The sequence below is a fragment of the Gopherus flavomarginatus genome, chromosome 14 (assembly GCF_025201925.1).
Source record: "Gopherus flavomarginatus isolate rGopFla2 chromosome 14, rGopFla2.mat.asm, whole genome shotgun sequence".
Classification (NCBI taxonomy): Eukaryota; Metazoa; Chordata; order Testudines; family Testudinidae; genus Gopherus; species Gopherus flavomarginatus.
Window position 1 is genome coordinate 42492789 of NC_066630.1, and position 22573 is coordinate 42515361.

Sequence of the window (22573 nt, forward strand, 5' to 3'; positions counted from 1 at the left end):
CTTTTTCCAATCATCCAAGACCTCCCCCGATCGCCACACATTTTCAAAGATAGTGCCCAATGGCTCTGCAATCACGTCAGTCAACTCTCTCAGCACCCTTGGATGTGTTAGGGACTCTTAACCCAGATGACAAAGTTCATTGTCTGACCGTGAGAGAGACAGGCAACACCAGCAAGGTTCGATCAAAAGCTCTTTATTGACAAGTGCACGTATTAATAGAGAGCAGCTCATTTTTAGAGAGAACCAGCCTGCTTTTTACATTTTAGTATAAGCCTATATAGACAGTTTTGTTGCGTTATAAATTATTTACTGGAGCAACCCACCCCCTTTTTTTAACAACTAGAAACTAGACATTTTTAGTATACATGTTTTACAGCATTAGGTGATTAACAATATTTTAGCAAGCACCAGAAGTTAGGAATGTAGAGGAGTTAAAACAGACAGAGAACTGAACCAAGGAGTGAAAACAGGGAGGCTGGGATTTCTTATCAGTTCTTCAAAGGAACTGCTCCTAACACAGCACAGTTGGTACTATACCAGGAATGCAGCCCCTTGCTTATTTTACTTTTTCCCAGCGCTTCGTGAGATATGCTGCTTTTCAGTTCTTTTTTACTTAGGGATTACCCACAAACCTTTGTTAGCCTGACTCTGGTCAGGTTGGCGTACCTGGTTTTGTCTGCTACATCTTTATTCAGGCCTAACAGATGCATTATATCTGGACCCATGGACTTGTGCACGGCCAACTTTTCTAAATAGTTCTTAACCTGTTCTTTCAACACTGAGGACTGCTCACCTCCTCCCCATACTGTGCTGCCCAGTGCAGTAGTCTGGGAGCTGACCTTGTTTGTGAAGACAGAAGCAGAAAAAGCATTGAGTACATTAGCTTTTTCCACATCATCTGTCACTAGGTTGCCTCCCCCATTCAGTAAGGGTCTCAGGGTGAACAGTTTGGTTGTTTTGGTTACTAGTTATTGAAGATTTGGGAGCAGGGCCTTTGAAGGGTTGGTCTCCTTATTGTGTGAAAGGGCAGAACAACTGTACTCAGCACGCTCTGAGTAAGGAGTCACCACAACCATGATCTATTTTCCACAGCTGGGCAGTGGTGCTGGAAACAAAACGGAGAAACTGGGTGGGGGAATGGCATGTGCTTGGAAATAAGGATTTTGCTCTAGAAATCTGTGCAATGTTTAATTTTCTCTACAAAGTGACGATAAGACTGTGTGAACTGGGAAGGGTGAACTCTGGTAAGGACGTAGATCGGAAGTTGTAGAGGCAATGACATGTGGCCAGGTGCCCTGCTAGAGCTGTAGTACATCGAACACTATGGAAAGAGGAGAGGTAGCGTTATTGGCAAGGCATCTCTTTCACAATCTAAGATAACACCTCCCCTGAGGGACTGGAGACAGACCTGCCTGAGTGCGCGCCCATGCTTGGGAATTTCACTAACTACTAATAACAAACCATGAGTGGGGTATAGATGGGACAAAGGGGATATTTGTCCACTGGCCATTAACACAAGCTGGTGAGGAAATTGAGACTAAAGTCTACTGACCAAGATACTGGGGAGGTCGGTATTTTACTTACAATTCATCTAAGGACACGGTTGATTTCTTGTTGTCATGTTTTCCCAGCTGAATGCTCTGTTCCTTTGTCTTATGTCCAGACTCAGTGCCTGCAAGAAGGTGAGTATTGCCTGTAAGAGGACTGTTGTATTAATTCTGATGGAATATGTAGGCCCAAAGAGTCAAAGGCGTTAACATGACCCTGTTATGTTCAACATTAAACAGCTGTAAATAAGGTTCAGTGTTTGGTACCCAGAGACCTTAGCCAGCGTAATACCATGACAAACACCATTAAAAATCCTTTAAAACCCTTATCAGAGACAGAAAAGGAGGAAAAAACAGTTCTAGCATTTGAATTGTAAAATATTAAGATCAGCTTTTATTTTAACAACATTCCTTGTTCTCTTTCCCTTTGGCTGGAGAGAGTTTTTAGAAAGAACCCCTTTCCCCCGTATTTGACAGTTGTATAGATGGTGTCACGCTGCCTGGAGTGGCTCACAGTTGTGAGTGCCAATCTCAGGTCACGGTGTCAGAAAACAAAGGCAGACACCCCAAATTGGTGATTTCACCAAGCCAGTAACAAACGTGCACTCTGGGATCACTCTACCAGTCTTACCATGGAGTCACCGACAATCCCCTTAGACTCCAGCCTACCTTGCCACCCAGACAAACGGAACATTTTAGGTTTAAATAACCTTTTGTCACAATCACACCACATCAGGTTTCTTCCAGTCCCAACAGATGTTGACCTGAATTTTATCGGCTAGTTGTTATGGCTCGTCACTAATCACCTCCAACCAGAAGATCTATAGGTTCTTGTCCAATTCAGACTACAGGATCCAAGAACTCAGAGAGTTCTATTTCGGGGGAGGACTCTCGGGGTGCTCAGCAAAAACACTTACACTGAGGACAATACCAAATTGATAAAAGCTTTACTAAAAGTAACACAGGAATAATAAATGCTATGAAACTTATGACTGCAAAACAGTAAAGGAATTCCAGAGCTCCTGGTGGTCACATTCCTATTATAAGTACCTTAAGCTAACATACTCACACTCTTCCTTGAGGACCTGGTAATAGGAGGTGAAGGACTAGCCTCACTCCTGGCATGCCCGATAACACCATGGTTCTGGCTTCCCCAATGGTTAGGAATGTTGAGTGGTTCTACTGTACTGCACAAGCTCAGCTGATAACGTGATGGACGGTGGAATGTTAGGTAGATAGAGGATAGTCTATAGAAGAACAAAGAAAAGAAAAAAAAGCTCCCTAAGATATCCTTACATAGTGTCAGGAGCCTATAAACTATCACGCAATTCAGGCCCAACCTACTAGACCCAAATCTTATTTCAGTACCCTAAGAAATGTATGGGTACTCTTCTCCTATAGGTTAGTGGATTATGACTCTTACTCTCTAATATTAATAAGGATTATCTCACTCCAAAAACTGCCAGCCTAGGCTCTCTTGGCCATTTCCAGGTTTGTGGTGTACCCTGTGGTTACCAACCGATTGCAGATGCCAGATAAACCTATTCAGGGTTGTGTGTAGTTCCTCCCTTCGGTTCCCCAAAATTCAGGGACCATTTCTATCTTTACTAAAGGTTGCTAGTTTTGTGCTGACTTACTCTTAACTGATCATACTTTTAGCTATATAGCTGATCTTGCTGGATACAGGCCGGTAGCCTTCCTGCATTTTAGCAAAACTTATTTTATATATAATTATTAGGAAACACATATCATATGCCTCAACATACCCTAATTTCATAGGAATTAATACTGATAAAATATAAGAATCATATATGAAATGGATTAATTCCGAAAGAGAAACATTATTTGATACGTTTGGGTGGATCAGTAATATATAACAGCTAGCAAAGTAATCCTATGGGTTACAAATCCCTTCTTTGATGGGGTGATTACTAAAGAACCCCATCACACTGACGAAGGGACAGACAGTTCATGTGCGGGAATTGGCGCTATTTCTTGATATATCTCTATCATGGGCAGGGCCGGTGCAAGGATATTTTGCGCCCTAGGCGAAACTTCCATCTTGCGCCCCCCCGCCCCCACCAAATCACATACATTATACACAATACACAGTCACAGAATAACATGTTATAATTTAGAATTTATGTTTCTGTGCTTTAAGTTTAGCAAATTTAGAAACAAGTTCCTCCAAGTCAATGCTGTGAGCAATGTCATGTTCTATTGACAAGGTAGATAGCCCAACAAGTCTTGGTTGCAACATTGATGTTCGCATGTATGTTTTTATCAACTTGAGCTTCGAGAAGCTTAGCTCACCACTGGTCACAGAAACTGGGAGAGTCAAGAGGATGCGAAGAGCAATAACTGTGTTAGGGACACTATCTGTCAGCTTATTTTCCCATATGAAGTTCAATACATCTTGTGGTGATGAACTCCTTTGGACTCGTCTTGCAATAGCTTGCAATTCACTGCACAAGTCAAAGGCATCAATATCTTTGGATTCACCATGTTGCAAAGCTTTCTCCAGATTCAAGCAATGTTCCATAATTTGCTTTGGTGTTTTATTTTGCAAACTATAAACATCATATATGAAGCCAAATACTGAATTAATTTGCTGCATCAATGTGAATCTTACTTCAACCGAATGTATTGCTGTGTCAATGACTGCAAAGTAAAAGTTCACTTTGAATTTTTCTTTCGGATCATAAATAGGTTCGTCATCTGCTTCATATGTGAATGGCTTCCTCTTCTTTCTAATACGGATTGGATCTAGTTCAAAAAGTGCCGGTACATCCAACTCCTCCGCAAGTTCACCTGCATCTACCAATGTTTTCTCAAAGGCTGCGTCACTTCTGCAGCCCACAAGAAACCTCTTGGTTTCTCCAAGTTGATTAATGGCATCACATATATCAAATTATTTTGCCTGAAGTTGTTTGCTAGTTATGTTGATCTCAAACAATATGTCAGACCACAAAACAAGAGAAACAAGAAACTTGAAACTAGAAATGGCTTTTGTAAGAGCCTTTGCATCAACTCGTGATGTATTGCCAGATGATCCTGTCAAAGTTAGAATCAGGACTCACAATTTGTCAGACCACTCTGTTTATTAGCGCAGCGCTCTGCCAATAACATTCAGAATATGTGAGTGGCCATGCAAGGCCAAAACAGTCTTATTTATACAGATAAAAGAGCGGGAATCAGACAAAGGAACAAAGAAAGCAAAACTGTAAAATTCACCTGGGGCACAGCATGCATATCCTACTTCCTTACTAACTCTTTATGGATCTGAGGCTAATACTTCACCAATTGCCCTTAAATGGTGCAGTTGTTCTATGTGAATGTCTGTATTCCTGACACCTGGATTGCAGCATTCCAACAGTTTTTCTTAAAGGTACAGACAGCATTTCTTTAATCCTTTCTATTTTCACAATATAATTCATTCTACTTTCACAATCCCTCCTTTTGGTCAAGCGCACGCCATGACCAACAATTACTGAGTTCCACAAATTAACTGTTCCTTATCTCTTAGTTCATCAGCGATATTCAAAATCATCATATTAGCACTCTGTTTTGGGGCAGTCATCTGGGTGACACAATTGTGAATACAACAGGAGATTAACTGAAAGCATACAAAAATCACCAAGATTCCAAACAGGATAGTTAGGGCTCCCTGAAACAACCAGTTTCCTATGCCAGAGAAATTGAACAGGTTACTTAACCACTTTCATAAAGAACTCAGCTCTTCATGGGGAAGATATGCGATTTGTTCTAAGTGGCTATAGCGATCTATTACCTCATTGGTATTGTATAAACACACAACATTGTTTTCCAGTGAGAGCACAGGTCCCTCCTTTGGCCGTCAGCACTATGTCCAATGCCTGATGGTTCTGGAGGGCCACCTGTCCGATCGCCCCTGTTTCTTTGCTCAGGGCTCTTAAACTTTCTCTGGTTTTATTTGCCATTATTTAACTACTTAGGAGCCTTTTTTTGCCTGGTGTATTGCTCCCCCAAGTGGGATAAAGGAACTGCCAATAGCCTCTTCCCAGGTGTCATGACTGTTCCATATTGTGTTAAACAGACAAGGTCCTCCAGTGAGGTCTGGGGAATTGAGTGGGATAGCCAGAACAGGAACACCAGTTTGAGAGTGGGCTGGGATGTGGCTGCAGACCCAGCATTTAGAAATAATAAGGGTCTGAGCTATCCACACTTGCTGCTGGATAAAAGAATTGTCATTGTGGATTCCCCAGACCTTAAGATACCAGCAGCCAAAGAACAGGCACCACCAGAGGCGTATGTTGGAGGCAGGGCCCTTCTGGTTCTGACAACCTCAACTGAGGGAACTGCAGTTACAGTTTTATGTCCACCAGGCAGCAGGCGCTGAGCTCACTGCTGCTTCTTCTTGGGCCTTGCTTTATGTAGTCATCTGCTTCTGGCAACCCTTACGAGAGCGTAGATTGTAAGTTATTGCAGGCTGTTCCTCTACGTCTTCTTCTGGAGTCAAAAAAAATTGACTCTGCGTGGTCCTGAGGTGGTGGTGGTTGGTTCACTGGGGGTGGTGCATTCTTACACTGCGAAGCATGTATCCACTCTGAGATGCCAGACAGTTTAACAGCTGTCCCTTGACTCTGGCTGTAACAATGGCCTTCACACCTTGTCTTTTCCTGATGCATACATTCCTCATTCACACAAATAGATTGAGAATACAAACAGTAGTATTTTATATAGAACAAAAAAAGGCATTGCAAATTAAACCTTGCTAAGTTTTACAATTGATAACTAAGACAATTTACATTGAGACCCAGGCCTTCAATGTTTCTCTAATTTACTTAACACAGACACAATAGAGAATCCTGTCTCTTACTACCTAAATCTTAAAACAAAGAGTTAGAGAGGGCCCAATTTGTAATGCATATGGGAAAACAGAATCTTATAGTCCCAGAGGGTCATTTCTTTCTGGTATTTAAAAAAGGTGGCTAGCAGGATGAAATCAAATTATACCGTAATTCTTATGGGACATTATAAAATCCTGCTCCTACATATCCCCCTTTTGACACTAAGATTATTAATCGCCAGTGTCACTTCTTATTTAGTCCATGTAATAGAAAATACTGGGAGATGATTTGGGCCTGTGGCTTTAGCTTTAAATACATTTGTTTTATCCACCAGCACATTTTAAACATTTCAATTAAACACATACAATTTAAAACCAAAAACAATTAGGGGTAGTAACATTAGTATGCCAGTAGTTGTGGGAGACCATCCAGAAAATATGTTATACCAATGGTAAGCTGTTATGCTTTTCTGCAGTGGCAATTCTTAACATGTCCCCATTTGCGTGTATAATATGAATAGTCCAGTTTTCCACATTTTTGTTTTTTTTTTTAGGAACCATGTTACCTTTTTACCTTTTAACAGATTAATTCAGTGCCAAGATTGATAGAGAACTCAACTAAATCAGTGCTTACAGTAAGCTGAGACTCTTTTGGTGTTGTTGTTGTTGTGGCAAATAGTAAATGTGATTATTGGTAAACACAGTACTTACATTACATTTACATTTGTCTTCTGGTAAGTTGCTAACACTTTTTAAACACTTTTCCCCAAGAATTAACACATACACATAGTCCATTATACAGTACTTTGGATTATCTGAAAGACAAAAAGAACATTTTTCTACCCCTTTTGGGGTGGCATTGATTATTGCTTAAAGATTCCATTCTTTTACAAATACCCTTCCTGACTGCAGGCAAAACAGAGGAATTACCCCCTTATTTTCTTGTGGTTTTTTTTTTCTATAGGCAGGCCAGGTTTTAATGGGTTCTACTTTTTAAGGGTTATGCAAAAATTATTCCACTGTTTAGTTATTAAATTCATGAGGTGGTGTACCTCAAGTTTTGCCTCTTATATAGCAGACCAAGTTTGTAATGTTTTTCCTGCTGTGTTAAGCTTTAAGTTTATTCACAGGTAATAGCTGAGAAGCATCATTACCATATTACTTTAAAGGATTTTTCCAAAAATCATACACACTACAAGTTGTTACAGGGGTACTCACTAACATTAAAGTTATTTTAGTTTAATATTAACAGTAACATTAGCATCAAATCTATTAAAGGTATCTTGTTATACCATGCCTTTTATGTAGGCAGTTTGTTTGCTGACCAGGTATTTTCTTTATTTGCAGCTTCGTTTGTGCAGGCAGTTCTCACCTTTCTTTATCAGTTAGGTAATCTGCATCAACACAGGCTTGGCTTTTGGATTCAAAGCCATCAGCAGAGCTCAGAGACTCTGTCTTAACACACAGGGATCTGAAAAAGAAAACACAGCCTATTGCGGCTCTTTTTGGAGCCCTAATAGGATTTTAATTCAGCAGCATGTTTCATTTGCATTTTTTTTTACATCCCTTTCTACAATATACACTGCACATGTCCTACAGAAAATGCACATTTTTTCTATACTATAACTTTTCAAAAACATTAGCCATATTAATTTTTACATAAGGTATAACTGTTTGTTTTGTTTTTACAGAGTTTTCATGTACTTTTATTAAAGTGACAGCCTGATTACACAGAGTCATTTTAAGGCTCAGTGTTTTTAACATTGCTTCCTTTTGTTTTGTGCACCTCACTTCTGCTGTTGCTTCAGAGGGTCACTGTTAATTTCTTATTCTGTCATTACAGCTCTTATCTGCTATTGTTACAAAAAAACACCAAACCAAACAAACAAAAAGACTCCAGAATCTCTACCTATTCTCCTGATTCTGACTGCCCTATTGCAGCCATGACTTGGTCTTTATTTAAAAACATTTTAATTTTTGTAAAGAATCAAGTTACCCCTTAAGGGTTAAATGCTAAATCCCAAAGCCAAACAACACTAATTACCTGTGTCTTGCAAACAGGTCTGTCAGTTTTGCAACTTTGAATTAAAGAGTCAAATGAATTTTTAGTGGCATTAAAAACAAAAACAAAATCAATCTTACACTAGTGGCATTAAAAACAAAAACAAAATCAATTTATCTTACATCTACAAAACAGTAGTTTTACAAACCAGATGTGTTGGTTTAGATTCTTAGAACTTTACATATTTTCACAGACAAATAGATACATACACATTTTCTTTTCCTTAACATTTTTTTTACACTGCTTTGTTTTTGCATAGCTGTATATATATATATGGATTATTTACAGGCACTCTTCTGGAAAAGGGCCCATTTTCCCTTCAGAATGGCTGCAAAGAAACAAAGAATTCTCTCTCTTTAACATGGTCCTTTTTAACATTTTCCACAAAATTTAACTGCTTAATTCTCTCCAGCCTCTATAGAGTTAACTTTTACTCTCTTTTCTTAAATCACTTGTTTATGTCCCAAAATGACACCTTTGTCACCTCAGATTTCACCATTTTAAGTATTGTTCCAGGGATTTATGCCTGCACTTACTGCCTTTTTTTTTTTTTTTTTTTTTTTACTTCTGACACTATGCCCTTAGGGCTTCCAACCTGTTTTTCAGTTTCTTTATCTGTGGCTTGCCTGCTTGTCTGGGCCCGATCCTGCTTTTTTTTCATTGAACCATTTGTGAGTGATATTGTGGTCATTTCACAATTTTGAAAGAAATGTTCAAGGAAAGGGACCAGGAAGGGTGGGGGCTAGTTGAGGAGCTCCCCTCGCCCCCAGCCTTGCTGAATTGGTAGTGGGACACTATAAAGAATCAGTTTCTGAGGCAGACAACAAAGGGGAACAGAACAAGGGACTTTTTGTCCTTTTTACAATGAGATGGGAGTATGAAGGGGTTTGGATCGATCCGGGGTTTGGAGAACGGGGTAAAGGGGAGCGCTCGGTCTGGTGGTGGGAGAGGAGGCTTTTAATAAAGCTTTTAACTTATTATTTGAATAATTGAGAGAGGCCAGTTTTGATTTTGTCCACCTATGATTTGCCTCTTGCCACAACTGCATGAAACAAATAACCTCTCCTTTAGCCAATTTAGTTTTAGGTTGGCCGAGTTTGTCCTTTAAGACGTCCACTCAGTCTTTGTTCCAAGATTTTAACAGTGGCCACTGAGTTTTGGGATCCCCCTGAGTTAGCCTAGACCATTTTCCCAGAAATTTACAGGAGTCTGGACCCTTTTTACAGGAGTCTGGACCCATCCTAAATACATAAAATGAGCCGGCGTTCATTTAGGGAACTGTCCCGACTTAGACGTCTGTTTACCAATACAGGAGGACGTCACACACCAATCACACAAGAAGGAAATTCAGGTTCGTCAGAGCGATGCCCAGTGCAAACACACAAAAGGAGCCCACAGGCTACTGCCTCAATTGCCCTTGCTTTCACACCAGGGGTTTTACCCAAAGTGCGGTGCGGCTGCAATTGTGCAGATTCCACTCACTCAGACCGCGGGGACAGGAACCCCTTGGTCAGCCGATCCCCAGACAGAGACGGCACCCAGACTCAAACACTCCACAAGAGGACAGATAGACACAGAGACAGGACAGTCCTCAGTCCGAACAAAATACAGAAATAATTACCTGACCAGATTCCTGATGTCAGATCCCGGGATCCCTACCAGAACAGAGTGGGAACCAACAGGTTCGATGGCGTAGACCTCACTGTGGCTGTGCGCCTTTCCGCTCTAGTGGAGGACCGCTTGGGCCAAACGCCCAGGTGCCGGCTGCCACGGTCATCCCACAAAAACAGTCAGGAATCACACAGCCCCAGTGAAGACGGTTGCCATCTCGGTGGAACCTCCAAATTGTCAAAGTTAGAATCAGGACTCACAATTTGTCAGACCACTCTGTTTATTAGCGCAGCGCTCTGCCAATAACATTCAGAATATGTGAGTGGCCATGCAAGGCCAAAACAGTCTTATTTATACAGATAAAAGAGCGGGAATCAGACAAAGGAACAAAGAAAGCAAAACTGTAAAATTCACCTGGGGCACAGCATGCATATCCTACTTCCTTACTAACTCTTTATGGATCTGAGGCTAATACTTCACCAATTGCCCTTAAATGGTGCAATTGTTCTATGTGAATGTCTGTATTCCTGACACCTGGATTGCAGCATTCCAACAGTTTTTCTTAAAGGTACAGACAGCATTTCTTTAATCCTTTCTATTTTCACAATATAATTCATTCTACTTTCACAATCCTGTCAGAGTATTGTCTTCATAGATGTCTACCAGAGCATCACAGATGTCACCAATGAAAGCAGGATGGAAAAGCTCCCCTCGCAGAAGACCTAAGACATGATGGCTGGATACATAAACAGACACCTGTCCCTCACAGGCACTACCTCATAACATGCCAATTGTGCTCAGGACAGAACATCATAGAGGAATACTATGCATTCAGTGGTCTCTACACTGGCCAAGCAACAGCATAACAACTAACCTAACCAGTCCATCCAACTTTTTTGACTGCTTCTTGGGCACTGGTGAGGGGTAGCGGTGCCAGACTGAGCCCAGTGATGGGTGCACTACAAATCTACAAACTGAGGCAAGGTGCTGGGCCTAGAGTCCTGCTGAGACTGCTGTCCTGCACCAAGTGGAGCACAGCCTCCATGAGGAGAGAACTCAAACAAATATCACGCTCCTTCTGCACGATTCCCCCAAGCACTTCTTCAGGCAGCTGCTATGGGGGTCACTCACAGGCTTAGGCCTGCCTGTTGCAGGCAAAACACAGCAGCAGGGCTTAAAACTCACACAGGGCCACCCAGAGGACTCAGGGGGCCTTGGGCAAAGCAAAATCGGGGGCCCCTTCCATAAAACATTTGCAATACTATAGTAACAAGTATTAGGAAATGTAAAAAATAACTAGTGAAATACATTCAAAAATTAATTTGTAATAATTTGAAAATAAACTAAATACATTATTTAAAAACATTAAAAGCTGTAATGGTGTGTATACATTTGCAATTACATAATGGGCAGTTGCTGGGTGATTGTGATGGTTGGTACCAATGGGCTGTCGTTGCCTGGGGGTGGTGCTGTTGTTGCCCACGGCTGGGTGGGGAGCTGGGCTCTGGGTTCAGGGGTGCCCAGCTCACAGGGGCTAGGCTCAGGGATGTGGGGAGATAGGGTCAGGGGGGTGTCCAGCTCAGAGGGGCTGGGCTCAGAGCTGGGGGTCAGGGCTGTTGGGGGGATGGGGTCAGGGGGTTTCCAGCTCAGAGGGACTGGGCTCGGAGCTGGGGGTCAGGGCTGTGGGGAGGATGGGGTCAGGAGGTTTCCAGCTCAGAGGGACTGGGCTTGGAGCTGGGGGGTCAGGGCTGGTGGGGGGGATGAGGTCGAGGGGGTTTCCAGCTCAGAGGGACTGGGCTCGGAGCTAGGGGTAAGGGCTGTGGGGGGATGAGGTCGAGGGGTTTCCAGCTCAGGACTAGGCTCGGAGCTGGGGGGTCAGGGCTGTGGGGGGGATGGGGTCAGGGGGGTGCCTGGGGGCACTGGGGCAGCTCAGCTCTGCAGGCTGCTGTTCTCTCCAGCCGTCCAGGCACAAGGGGAGCAGGAGCAGGGACCAGCTAAGGACCAAGGGGGCAGAAGCACAGGCACCTGAGGCCGACCTGTGGGGAGGCACTTGCTTACCTTGCCCAATGCATGAGCGCTAGGGTCCTCTTTCTTCCTCCGCTCCACCAGACCACTGCTGAGGCTCTTTTCTTCTCCGTGCCACTCGCTGGGGCTGACGTGGAGGCTGATCCAGGGGGCAGCCGTGGCTTTCCTCCAGAAGCGAAGCCCTAGTGTTGCGCCGCTGTCACAGGGCCCCTGCCACGTGCCCTAAGCAGAGCTGCGCAGCTCTGCCCAGCCGCCGGCGCCCCCGCCGGGCAACGAGAAAAATTGCAGAGGCTGGAGCCCCTGCTCTGGGAGGGAGAGGGATTCTGAGCCTCTGCTTGCAGCCCAGGGATTCCCCTGGGTCAGCGCAGCCGTCGTCAGCCCGAACCTCTGGGCTGCCGCGGCGGCGCGCTGACCCTGGGGGCACCCTGGGCTGCTGGGCTGCCACGCCGGCACCCTGACCCCAGGGGTGCCCTGGGCTGCCGGGCTGTCGCAGCGGCTCCCTGGCCCCGGGGGCGCCCTGGGCTGCCGGGCTGCCGCAGCGGCTCCCTGACCCCGGGGGTGCCTCTGGCTGCTGGGCTGCCGCACAGTGGCGCGCGCTGACCCGGGGGCGCCCTGGGCTGCCGGGCTGCCGTGCCAGCACACTGACCCCGGGGGGTGCCATGGGCTGCCGGGCTGCCTCAGTGGCTCCCTGACCCTGGGGGCGCCCTGGGCTGCCGGGCTGCAGCCCTGACCCTGGGGGCACCCTGGGCTGCTGGGCTGCCGCGACGGCGCGCTGACCCCGGGGGCGCCCTGGGCTGCCGCGGCGGCTCCCTGACCCCGAGGGCGCCCCGGGCTGCCGCGGCTGCGCGCTAACCCCGGGGACGCCCTAGGCTGCCGGGCTGCCGTGGCTGCGCCCTGATCCCGGGGGCGCCCTGGGCTGTTGGGCTGCCGTGGCTGCCGTGGCTGCGCACTGACCCCGGGAGCGCCCTGGGCTGCCGGGCTGCCGCACCGGCGCTCTGACACCGGGGGCGCACCGGGCTGCTGGGCTGCCGTGGCTGCGCGCTGACCCCGGGGGCACCCTGGGTTGCCGGCTGTAGGTAGCTGCTGCTGCGGACAGCTCAGACTACCTCTCCAGCAGCAGCGGCTGCAACCATTTAAAAACTTTTTTTGGGGGCGCCGCTTTTTGGTGCCCTCAAATCTTGGTGCCGTAGGCAACCGCCTAGTTCGCCTAAATGGTTGCACCGGCCCTGATCATGGGCATTATAGAGGCATATTCAGCTGGTTGTACCAGAGGTGTTTGCCTTTGTCATTTTTGAGTTTACACTGCATACATCCTAAAGTGATTAAAACAATTCCGGTTGCAACATCATCTCTAATAATCCATCTCTTCAATCCAATTTCCTCCTAGGAAGAATCTACTTCTTGGCCTTCCTGTAGCGGGCTGCTTACCCCGCTCCTGCCCAGAAGGGCTTAAAACAGCCCTGGGAGAGGGCTGTGGCAGGGAAAGCAGCTACTAGGCTGAATGGGGAAGCAGGGGCGGCTGGGCCACACCCCAGTGAGGCTGGCCTTATATAAGAGGCTGGGAGCTAGAAGCTCAGCAGTCTCTCTCTGTGTTCGGGGAGAGAAGGATCTGGCTGCAGGGAGGGTAAGCAGGTATCTGGCGTGGAGCAGGGCTGGGGAAAGGCCAAAGGAGCCGCGGAGCTCTGGCCTAGGAAAGCTCCAGGCTGCAGGCTTGGTAAGGCCTATTAGGTACTGGGTTACAGGGGCAGCCCATGGGTAGCCAGAGGCAGCAAGTCCGACCCTCTTTGCCTGTGATGAGCAGCTTATACTGCAGTCTGCCCCAATGAACGGGGGCCAGATGGTGCCTGGGCAGTAGCCAAGACTGAGCTGAAGTGGAGATAGTGGGTGAGGATTCCCCTGGGGAGGGGAGACCCAGAACTGTGGGGGTACTTCCAGGGGGCAGCACCCAGTTAAAGGGGCACTGGGGTCCTGCGAGGGACATGGGGGCCAAGCGGCAGCAGGACACCGACCGGCAGAGCGTGCTCTGTAGGCTGGATGAGCTAATTCCCACAGAGGACTAGCAGAAGGTGCCGCCAGGTGAGTGTGTGCCCGTTTACACTTCCCCATCTAATAACTGGACAATAGCTTGTTCTGCCGTATCCATGTCATTTGTAATTTGGATAAGGTGGGTTTCCTTTCGGGATACCAATTGTTTTAATTGTAGGCCCAGAGGGGGAATATGTACTAAAAACAGGGGTGAAAGTGAGCTGGTACTGTGTACCGGTAAGAACCCGCACCGGCCCATTCCCAGCCCTTTGCCACGGTAGCACTTTAATGTTGCTGCATACCACCCCGCTGTTGGCGAGGGGGGCACAGCAACGTTAAAGCGCTGCCACGGCAAAAGAACCTGCAGCACTTTAACGTCCGTGCCCCTTTTGCTCCCACCCCAGCTGCTGATGGGTGGGGGCAACGGGAGCAGCTACCCTGGGGCCCCCCATTTAAAAGGGCCTGGGGATCGAGACACCACTGCCGCCACTACTCTGGGCCCTTTAAATCAACACGGGAGCCCCAGGTGGCGCAGGCCAGGTGACACGGAAGAGCTGGCTGGGGGATGCTGACTCCCAGCCCTGCCCCTTCTGCCCAAGCTCCCCTCCAGCTGCCCCCCCATACTGGTAAGTGTCCTCAGTTACTTTCACCTCTGGGTGGAATACCAAATATTGGGAATCCTCGGTCTCTCTTTTAGAGCCAGAATACACAATTCCTTTCTGAGGGGAACTGACACCACTGAATACATCACGGGTCGGCAACCTTTCAGAAGTGATGTGCCGAGTCTTCATTTAGTCACTCTGATTTAAGTTTTCACTTGCCAGTAATACATTTTAACGTTTTTAGAAGGTCTCTTTCTATAAGTCTATAATATATAACTAAACTATTATTGTATGTAAAGTAAATACGTTTTTTTTAAAAATGTTTAAGAAGTTTCTTTTAAAATTAAAATGCAGAGCCTTCCTTACCGGTGGCCAGGACCCGGGCAGTGTGAGTGCCACTGTAATTCAGCTCGCGTGCCGCCTTCGGCATGCGTGCCATAGGTTGCCTACTCCTGGAACAGATGATATAAAACAGGGTGGCTGAGAAAATCAGAAAGATAAGTTTGATTTACAGCTTGGGGAACTGTTTAATGATTTTCCTTGTGACTTATGTTCCTGAATTTCACAGGTGCTTTTGAAACTCCCCCACTCCCACAGTCCTTTGGATCAAGCACCCATAGAGACACCGGAGGGAAATCAGAGTCCTGTGGCTCATGAGTTACAAGCTGGACACGGTTGACGTTTGTGGTCAAGAAGGGGCAGTGTCAGCTAATCAGCTCGGTTAGCAGAATAGAAATCACCAGGAGGTGCTGGGATTAATGGGAGGTGGACCCTTGGAAATGTCAGCCCAGTGTACAGCAGTGACTAGAAAGCTGGGAAGTATTAGATGGGGAGGGGAGGAAAGGAAAGCTCAGGAAAGGTTTTGTTAGAGTACGTTTAGCTAAGCAGACACTGTGCGCTACACACAGTGTCCATGTTGGTCTGGAAGAGAGCAGCAAGAACATCGAGCTGGTAACGTCTGGGGAAAGGAGACAAGATCTGGGTCTGGCTATGCCCAAGGATGGAGGGAGTGAGACTGACGACTGTCTTCCAAAGACTTAGGCAGGATCACGTGGTGAGACAAACCTGATATGAACAAAGGATAAATCTCTGCTCAAGAGAGCACTGGGTGAAAATAAAGAGCCAGCCAATCATACACAGATTAGCTACCAAGAGTAGCTAACACCAGTGCGTTATCCTCCCCGACCCTGCCAAGAGAGCGGCAAATGCTGGCGTTCTCCAAGTCCCCGTCTCTCCCCAGCAGGGGACCCTCTCCCTGTGAGTCCTCTTGCATAAGGACGGGAATTAGAAATAGAGTGGGTTCCTGGCTATGATTTTTTAATAAGCTCCAGGATGCTTTTCTGGCTCACAGCTGTTGGACGCTCTCTGTGGGAGTCGTGCCAAAGAGGAGGGTAGGACTGTGGGGGCAGGGAGTGCTTTTCTGCACAGCAACAGTGAACTGGTGCCAACTGGCAAGGGAACCCAGAAGTTCTGGCTCCACGTCTGTGCTGCTCCCTTCCCAGTCTATTGTCCTCTCTAGAAGGGTCAGTGTTGCAGAATGTTTTTTGTTACAGTGAAATGGTGTAACCCGTTTTATCTAGTCAGTGCCCGACTGTCATAAAAACACAAACCTTACAAAGGAATTTCACTTAGAAAGGCTCCAGCAGAGCACGTGTTAGGGAGCTTCCCAGGAAGGAGAGGAGGAGGCTGGCTAGGAGCTGGGCTATTGACTATTTGCAGAGTCCTTAAGGACTCCCAAGGGCGGAGTGGAATAAGTAGGCCAATTCCACGGAAATGATCTTGGCTACAAAGGATCCTTCACAACTCCTTTGAGAATCAGGGATGGATGATACCATGGCTATCACATTCTTTATGGCCTGTGAGCTTGTGATGAGATCTCCTTGGATTTCTGAGGCCAGGAACTGCTGGAATGCAATGGGAAACCTGCAGCCAGGAGTTAGATAGGGGTGGTAATCTCCTTTTTTGTCACTCAGGACATAGGAGATAAGATTCTGGATGCAGCCACCAGGAAAAAATGCCGGCTTGTCAGGAATGGAATTCCATGCCCAATGGAATCTCTGCCTCTAGGGAAAACAGAGAAGTTGTGGAAAGTTGCATCAGTTATTCATGAGTAAGGCACCATGTTTGTCACGGACGTCATGGAAGTTACGGATTCCGTGACTTTCCATGGCTTCTGCAGTAGTACCAGGACCTTGGCTGTGGCCTTTGCAGTATTGGTCTTCAAAGGAAAGGCCTCCACCCATTTTGAGAAAGGATTGACAACCACTAACAGGTATTGGCTGTTCATGTGCATCATGCACCTTTCCAGGCAAGCCTGCATTAATGTCAATGAAACACCCATGGTGATCCACTGATTCACGCCAGCTGAGGATCTGGCTCAGGGCCGCCCAGAGGAGTCAGGGGGCCTGGGGCAAAGCAATTTCAGGGGCCCCATCCATAAAAAAAAGTTGCAATATTATAGAATACTATATTCTCGTGGGGGCCCCTGTGGGGCCTGGAGCAAATTGCCCCACTTTCTCCCCCCGAGCGGCCCTGATCTGGCTTATAAATTAAAAGCAGTAATAGTATGTATCAACTAGAGCTAAGGGAAAACTATAAGTGAATGGTAAGAGTGGGACTGTCGCTTTTCTATGCTTGCACCAGCATCCAGTACCATAGGGCACCAGGCCTTTGGATGCTACTGTAATACAAATATTTATCACTACCAATGTTTAGCAACACCTATGCCCTATTTGCACTAGCAGATCTGCCATTGCTACCATGGTGGAGCTGCTTGGGTGCAGATTTCTCAAAATGCGTCTGCATGTAAACCTGGGCAGAGCTTTGGACCACCATAGGAATGACCAATCAGGTGCTTTCTTGTGCTTAAGCATTTCTGCCAGGTGTGCAGAAGACAATGGTTAAAAAGAACTACATGGTAGCTTCCTTCTATCTGCCTCACTTGAGAAATGCAGCCTTCACTGGCTTTCTAATGTTTTTAAATTTCTAATGTTTTCTAATGTTTTTAAATTTCAGTCCAATTTTTTTTAAAAAGACCCCCCCATTGTGCCAGGCATTAGCCAGATGCAGAGGACACACTTACAGTCTCGGTGTTTTAGTCTTCGTTTCAGGGGAACTGGTGCTTTAAAGAGGGAAAGGTGTGCTCCCACTCATTCTGGCTGCAGGGAAGGTGGGATTGGGTGGGCTTCCATCCATCCTGAAATCTTGTTTCCGGCTTTGCACTGTCACTGTGTGATGACGTTGCAGTGATAGATGGTAAAGCAGTGCCCCATGCACGGAAGCCATATCGTGATGTGAAGATTGTAATGCAATCCAAGGTGCCAGACTTGCTTCGCTAAGAGCTCGTAAAACCAGCCTGTAAAAAACACCAGGGAATCGTCAATAAGTGCAAGAGGGCATTTTGTCTGAGAGACAGTTTGCCACCCCTGCCTGCATGCTCGTGCCCTGGATCAGCAGAACTGGAACTGGGGCACACGAGCACCTCATGAATAAGACAATGTTTTAGTCATGAACATTTTAGTAAAAGTCATGGACAGCTCATGGGCAGTAAAAAAAAATTCACAGCCTGTTACCTGTCCTTGGTTTTTACTATATACCCCTGACTAAAACTTGGGAGCGGGGCAGTTCAGAGCGGTTTTGCCTGGGGGCACCATGGGTCTTCGGGGGGCACAGCCTGGCAGTGCCGCGTGTGCTTGGGGGGCAGGTCGTGGCCCAGGGGGACACCGCAGGTGCTCAGGTGGGGGCAGGTTGGTGGGGCTGAGGCAGGTTCCGTACTTGGCTCCTGGGAAGCGGTGACTTCCTGCTCCCACTGCACATGTTGCCTCTGCCCCGCTCTGCCCCGCATCCCAATTCTGCGTCAATAAGAGCTGCGGGCGCGGTGCCTGAGGGCAGAGGCAGCACCTGGAGCTAGGAGCTGAGGGAGGGGAGTTCCTGTCGCCCTCCTGGGGAAACCCGCCCCACATAAGCACTGCCCCGCACACCCTCAGCCCTGAGTCCCCCCAAACTCCTGTTGCTGGGGGTGGGGGAGTCCGAAACTGCCCCAGCAGCAGCCAGTGCGACTGGCCCAGGGGCTGCCTGAGCTGCTCAGGCGGCTCCTGGGCCAGCCACAGGGGCTACTGCAGAAGCCATGGAAAGTCAGGGAATCCGTAACTTCCATGACGTCCGTGACAAACATGGTGCCTTACTCATGAATAACTGATGCAACTTTCCACAACTTCTCTGTTTTCCCTAGAGGCCGAAATTCCATTGGGCATGCTCACAACAACCTGACAAGCCGGCATTTTTTCCTGGTGGCTGCATCCAGAATCTTATCTCCTATGTCCTGAGTGACAAAAAAGGAGATTACCACCCCTATCTGACTCCTGGCTGGAGGTTTCCCATTGCGTTCCAGCAGTACCTGGCCTCAGAAATCCAAGGAGATCTCATCACAAGCTCACAGGCCATAAAGAATCTGAATGCCATGCTATCATCCATCCCTGATTCTCAAAGGAGTTGTGAGGGATCCTTTGTAGCCAAGATCATTTCCGTGGAATTGGCCTACTTATTCCACTCCGCCCTTGGGAGTCCTTAAGGACTCTGCAAATAGTCAATAGCCCAGCTCCTAGCCAGCCTCCTCATCTCCTCCCTGAGAAGCTCCCTAACACGTGCTCTTCTGGTGCTTTTCTAAGTGAAATTCCTTTGTAAGATTTGTGTTTTTATGGCAGTCGGGCACTGACTTGATAAAACGGTTTACACCATTTCACTGTAACAAAAAAACATTCTGCAACACTGACCCTTCTAGAGAGGACAATAGGCTGGGAAGGGAGGGTTTTGCTGGGTGGAGCAGCACAGACGTGGACCCAGAGCTTCTGGGTTCTCTTGCCAGCTGGAACCAGTTCACTGTTGCTGTGCAGAAAAGCACTCCCTGCCCCCACAGTCCTACCCTCCTCTTTGGTCCGGCTCCCACAGAGAGCGTCCAACAGCTGTGAGCCAGAAAAGCATCCTGGAGCTTATTAAAAAAAGCACAGCCAGGAACTCACTCTATTTCTAATTCCCATCCTTACACAAGAGGACTCACAGGGAGAGGGTCCCCTGCTGGGGAGAGACGAGGACCTGGAGAACGCCAGCATTTGCCGCTCTCTTGGCAGGGTCGGGGAGGATAACGCACTGGTGTTAGCTACTCTTGGTAGCTATTCTGTGTATGATTGGCTGGCTCTTTATTTTCACCCAGTGCTCTCTTGAGCAGAGATTTATCCTTTGTTCATATCAGGTTTGTCTCACCACGTGATCCCGCCTGAGTCTTTGGAAGACAGTCGTCAGTCTCACTCCCTCCATCCTTGGGCATAGCCAAACCCAGATCTTGTCTCCTTTCCCCAGAGATTACAAGCTCGATGTTCTTGCTGCTCTCTTCCAGACCAACATGGACACTGTGTGTAGCGCACAGTGTCTGCTTAGCTAAACGTACTCTAACAAAACCTTTCCTGAGCTTTCCTTTCCTCCCCTCCCCATCTAATACATCCCAGCTTTCTAGTCACTGCTGTACACTGGGCTGACATTTCCAAGGGTCCACTTCCCATTAATCCCAGCACCTCCTGGTGATTTCTATTCTGCTAACCGAGCTGATTAGCTGACACTGCCCCTTCTTGACCACAAACGTCAACTGTGTCCAGTTTGTAACTCATGAGCCACAGGACTCTGATTTCCTTCCGGTGTCTCTATGGGTGCTTGATCCAAAGGACTGTGGGGGTGGGGGAATTTCAAAAGCACCTGTGAAATTCAGGATCAAAAGTTCCAAGGAAAATCATTAAACAGTTCCCCAAGCTGTAAATCAAACTTATCTTTCTGATTTGCTCAGCCACCCTGTTTTATATCATCTGTTCCAGGAGTAGGCAACCTATGGCACGCATGCCGAAGGCGGCACGCCAGCTGAATTTCAGTGGCGCTCACACTGCCCGGGTCCTGGCCACCGGTAAGGGAGGCTCTGCATTTTCATTTTAAAAGAAACTTCTTAAACATTTTAAAAAAAACTTATTTACTTTACATACAATAATAGTTTAGTTATATATAATAGACTTATAGAAAGAGACCTTCTAAAAACGTTAAAATGTATTACTGGCACGTGAAAACTTAAATCAGAGTGACTAAATGAAGACTCGGCACATCACTTCTGAAAGGTTGCCGACCCGTGATGTATTCAGTGGTGTCAGTTCCCCCCAGAAAGGAATTGTGTATTCTGGCTCTAAAAGAGAGACCGAGGATTCCCAATATTTGGTATTCCACCCAGAGGTGAAAGTAACTGAGGACACTTACCAGTATGGGGGGGCAGCTGGAAGGGAGCTTGGGCAGAAGGGGCGGGGCTGGGAGTCAGCATCCCCCAGCCAGCCCTTCTGTGCCACCTGGCCTGCACCACCTGGGGCTCCCGTGTTGATTTAAAGGGCCCAGAGTAGTGGCGGCAGTGGTGTCTCGATCCCCAGGCCCTTTTAAATGGGGGGCCCCAGGGCAGCTGCTCCCATTGCCCCCACCCATCAGCAGCTGGGGTGGGAGCAAAAGGGGCACGGACGTTAAAGTACTGCAGTGTCTTTTGCTGTGGCAGTGCTTTAACGTTGCTGTGCCCCCCTCGCCAACAGTGGGGTGGTATGCAGCAACATTAAAGTGCTACCGTGGCAAAGGGCTGGGAATGGGCCGGTGCGGGTTCTTACCGGTACACAGTACCAGCTCACTTTCACCCCTGTTTTTAGTACATATTCCCCCTCTGGGCCTACAATTAAAACAATTGGTATCCCGAAAGGAAACCCACCTTATCCAAATTACAAATGACATGGATACGGCAGAACAAGCTATTGTCCAGTTATTAGATGGGGAAGTGTAAACGGGCACACATTCACCTGGCGGCACCTTCTGCTAGTCCTCTGTGGGAATTAGCTCATCCAGCCTACAGAGCACGCTCTGCCGGTCGGTGTCCTGCTGCCGCTTGGCCCCCATGTCCCTCGCAGGACCCCAGTGCCCCTTTAACTGGGTGCTGCCCCCTGGCAGTACCCCCACAGTTCTGGGTCTCCCCTCCCCAGGGGAACCCTCACCCACTATCTCCACTTCAGCTCAGTCTTGGCTACTGCCCAGGCACCATCTGGCCCCCGTTCATTGGGGCAGACTGCAGTATAAGCCGCTCATCACAGGCAAAGGGGGTCAGACTTGCTGCCTTTGGCTACCCGTGGGCTGCCCCTATAACCCAGTACCTAATAGGCCTTACCAGGCCTGCAGCCTGGGGCTTTCCTAGGCCAGAGCTCCGCGGCCCCTTTGGCCTTTCCCCAGCCCTGCTCCACGCCAGATACCAGCTTACCCTCCCTGCAGCCAGATCCTTCTCTCCCCGAACACAGAGAGAGACTGCTGAGCTTCTGGCTCCCAGCCTCACTGGGGTGTGGCCCAGCCGTCCCTGCTTCCCCATTCAGCCTAGTAGCTGCTTTCCCTGCCACAGCCCTCTCCTAGGGCTGTTTTAAGCCCTTCTGGGCAGGAGCGGGGTAAGCAGCCCGCTACAGGAAGGCCAAGAAGTAGATTCTTCCTAGGAGGAAATTAGATTGAAGAGATGGATTATTAGAGATGATGTTGCAACCGGAATTTTTTTAATCACTTTAGGATGTATGCAGTGTAAACTCAAAAATGACAAAGGCAAACACTTCTGGTACAACCAACTGAATATGCCTCTATAATGCCCATGATAGAGATATATCAAGAAATAGCGCCTATTCCCGCACATGAACTGTCTGTCCCTTCGTCAGTGTGATGTGGTTCTTTAGTAATCACCCCATCAAAGAAGGGATTTGTAACCCATAGGATTACTTTCCTAGCTGTTATATATTACTGATCCACCCAAACGTATCAAATAATGTTTCTCTTTCGG

At 47.4% G+C, this 22573-nt stretch overlaps 1 long non-coding RNA gene across 3 annotated transcripts; it reads right to left on the bottom strand.

Annotated features, from left to right (window-relative positions):
• Positions 1-196: 196 nt before the first annotated feature.
• LOC127034059 (uncharacterized) lies at positions 197-22188 on the bottom strand. Of its 3 annotated transcripts, XR_007769276.1 has the most exons (6): positions 21564-22188; positions 17783-18055; positions 15067-15152; positions 2617-2794; positions 1585-1672; positions 197-1321 (listed from the first exon to the last, which is right to left on the bottom strand). It is a non-coding gene; the product is annotated as an uncharacterized LOC127034059 (long non-coding RNA). The 3 variants fall into 3 exon arrangements; XR_007769278.1 differs by lacking the exon at positions 15067-15152; XR_007769277.1 differs by lacking the exons at positions 197-1321; positions 1585-1672; positions 2617-2794; positions 15067-15152 and adding an exon at positions 15748-16763.
• Between the last annotated feature and the right edge of the window lie 385 nt (positions 22189-22573).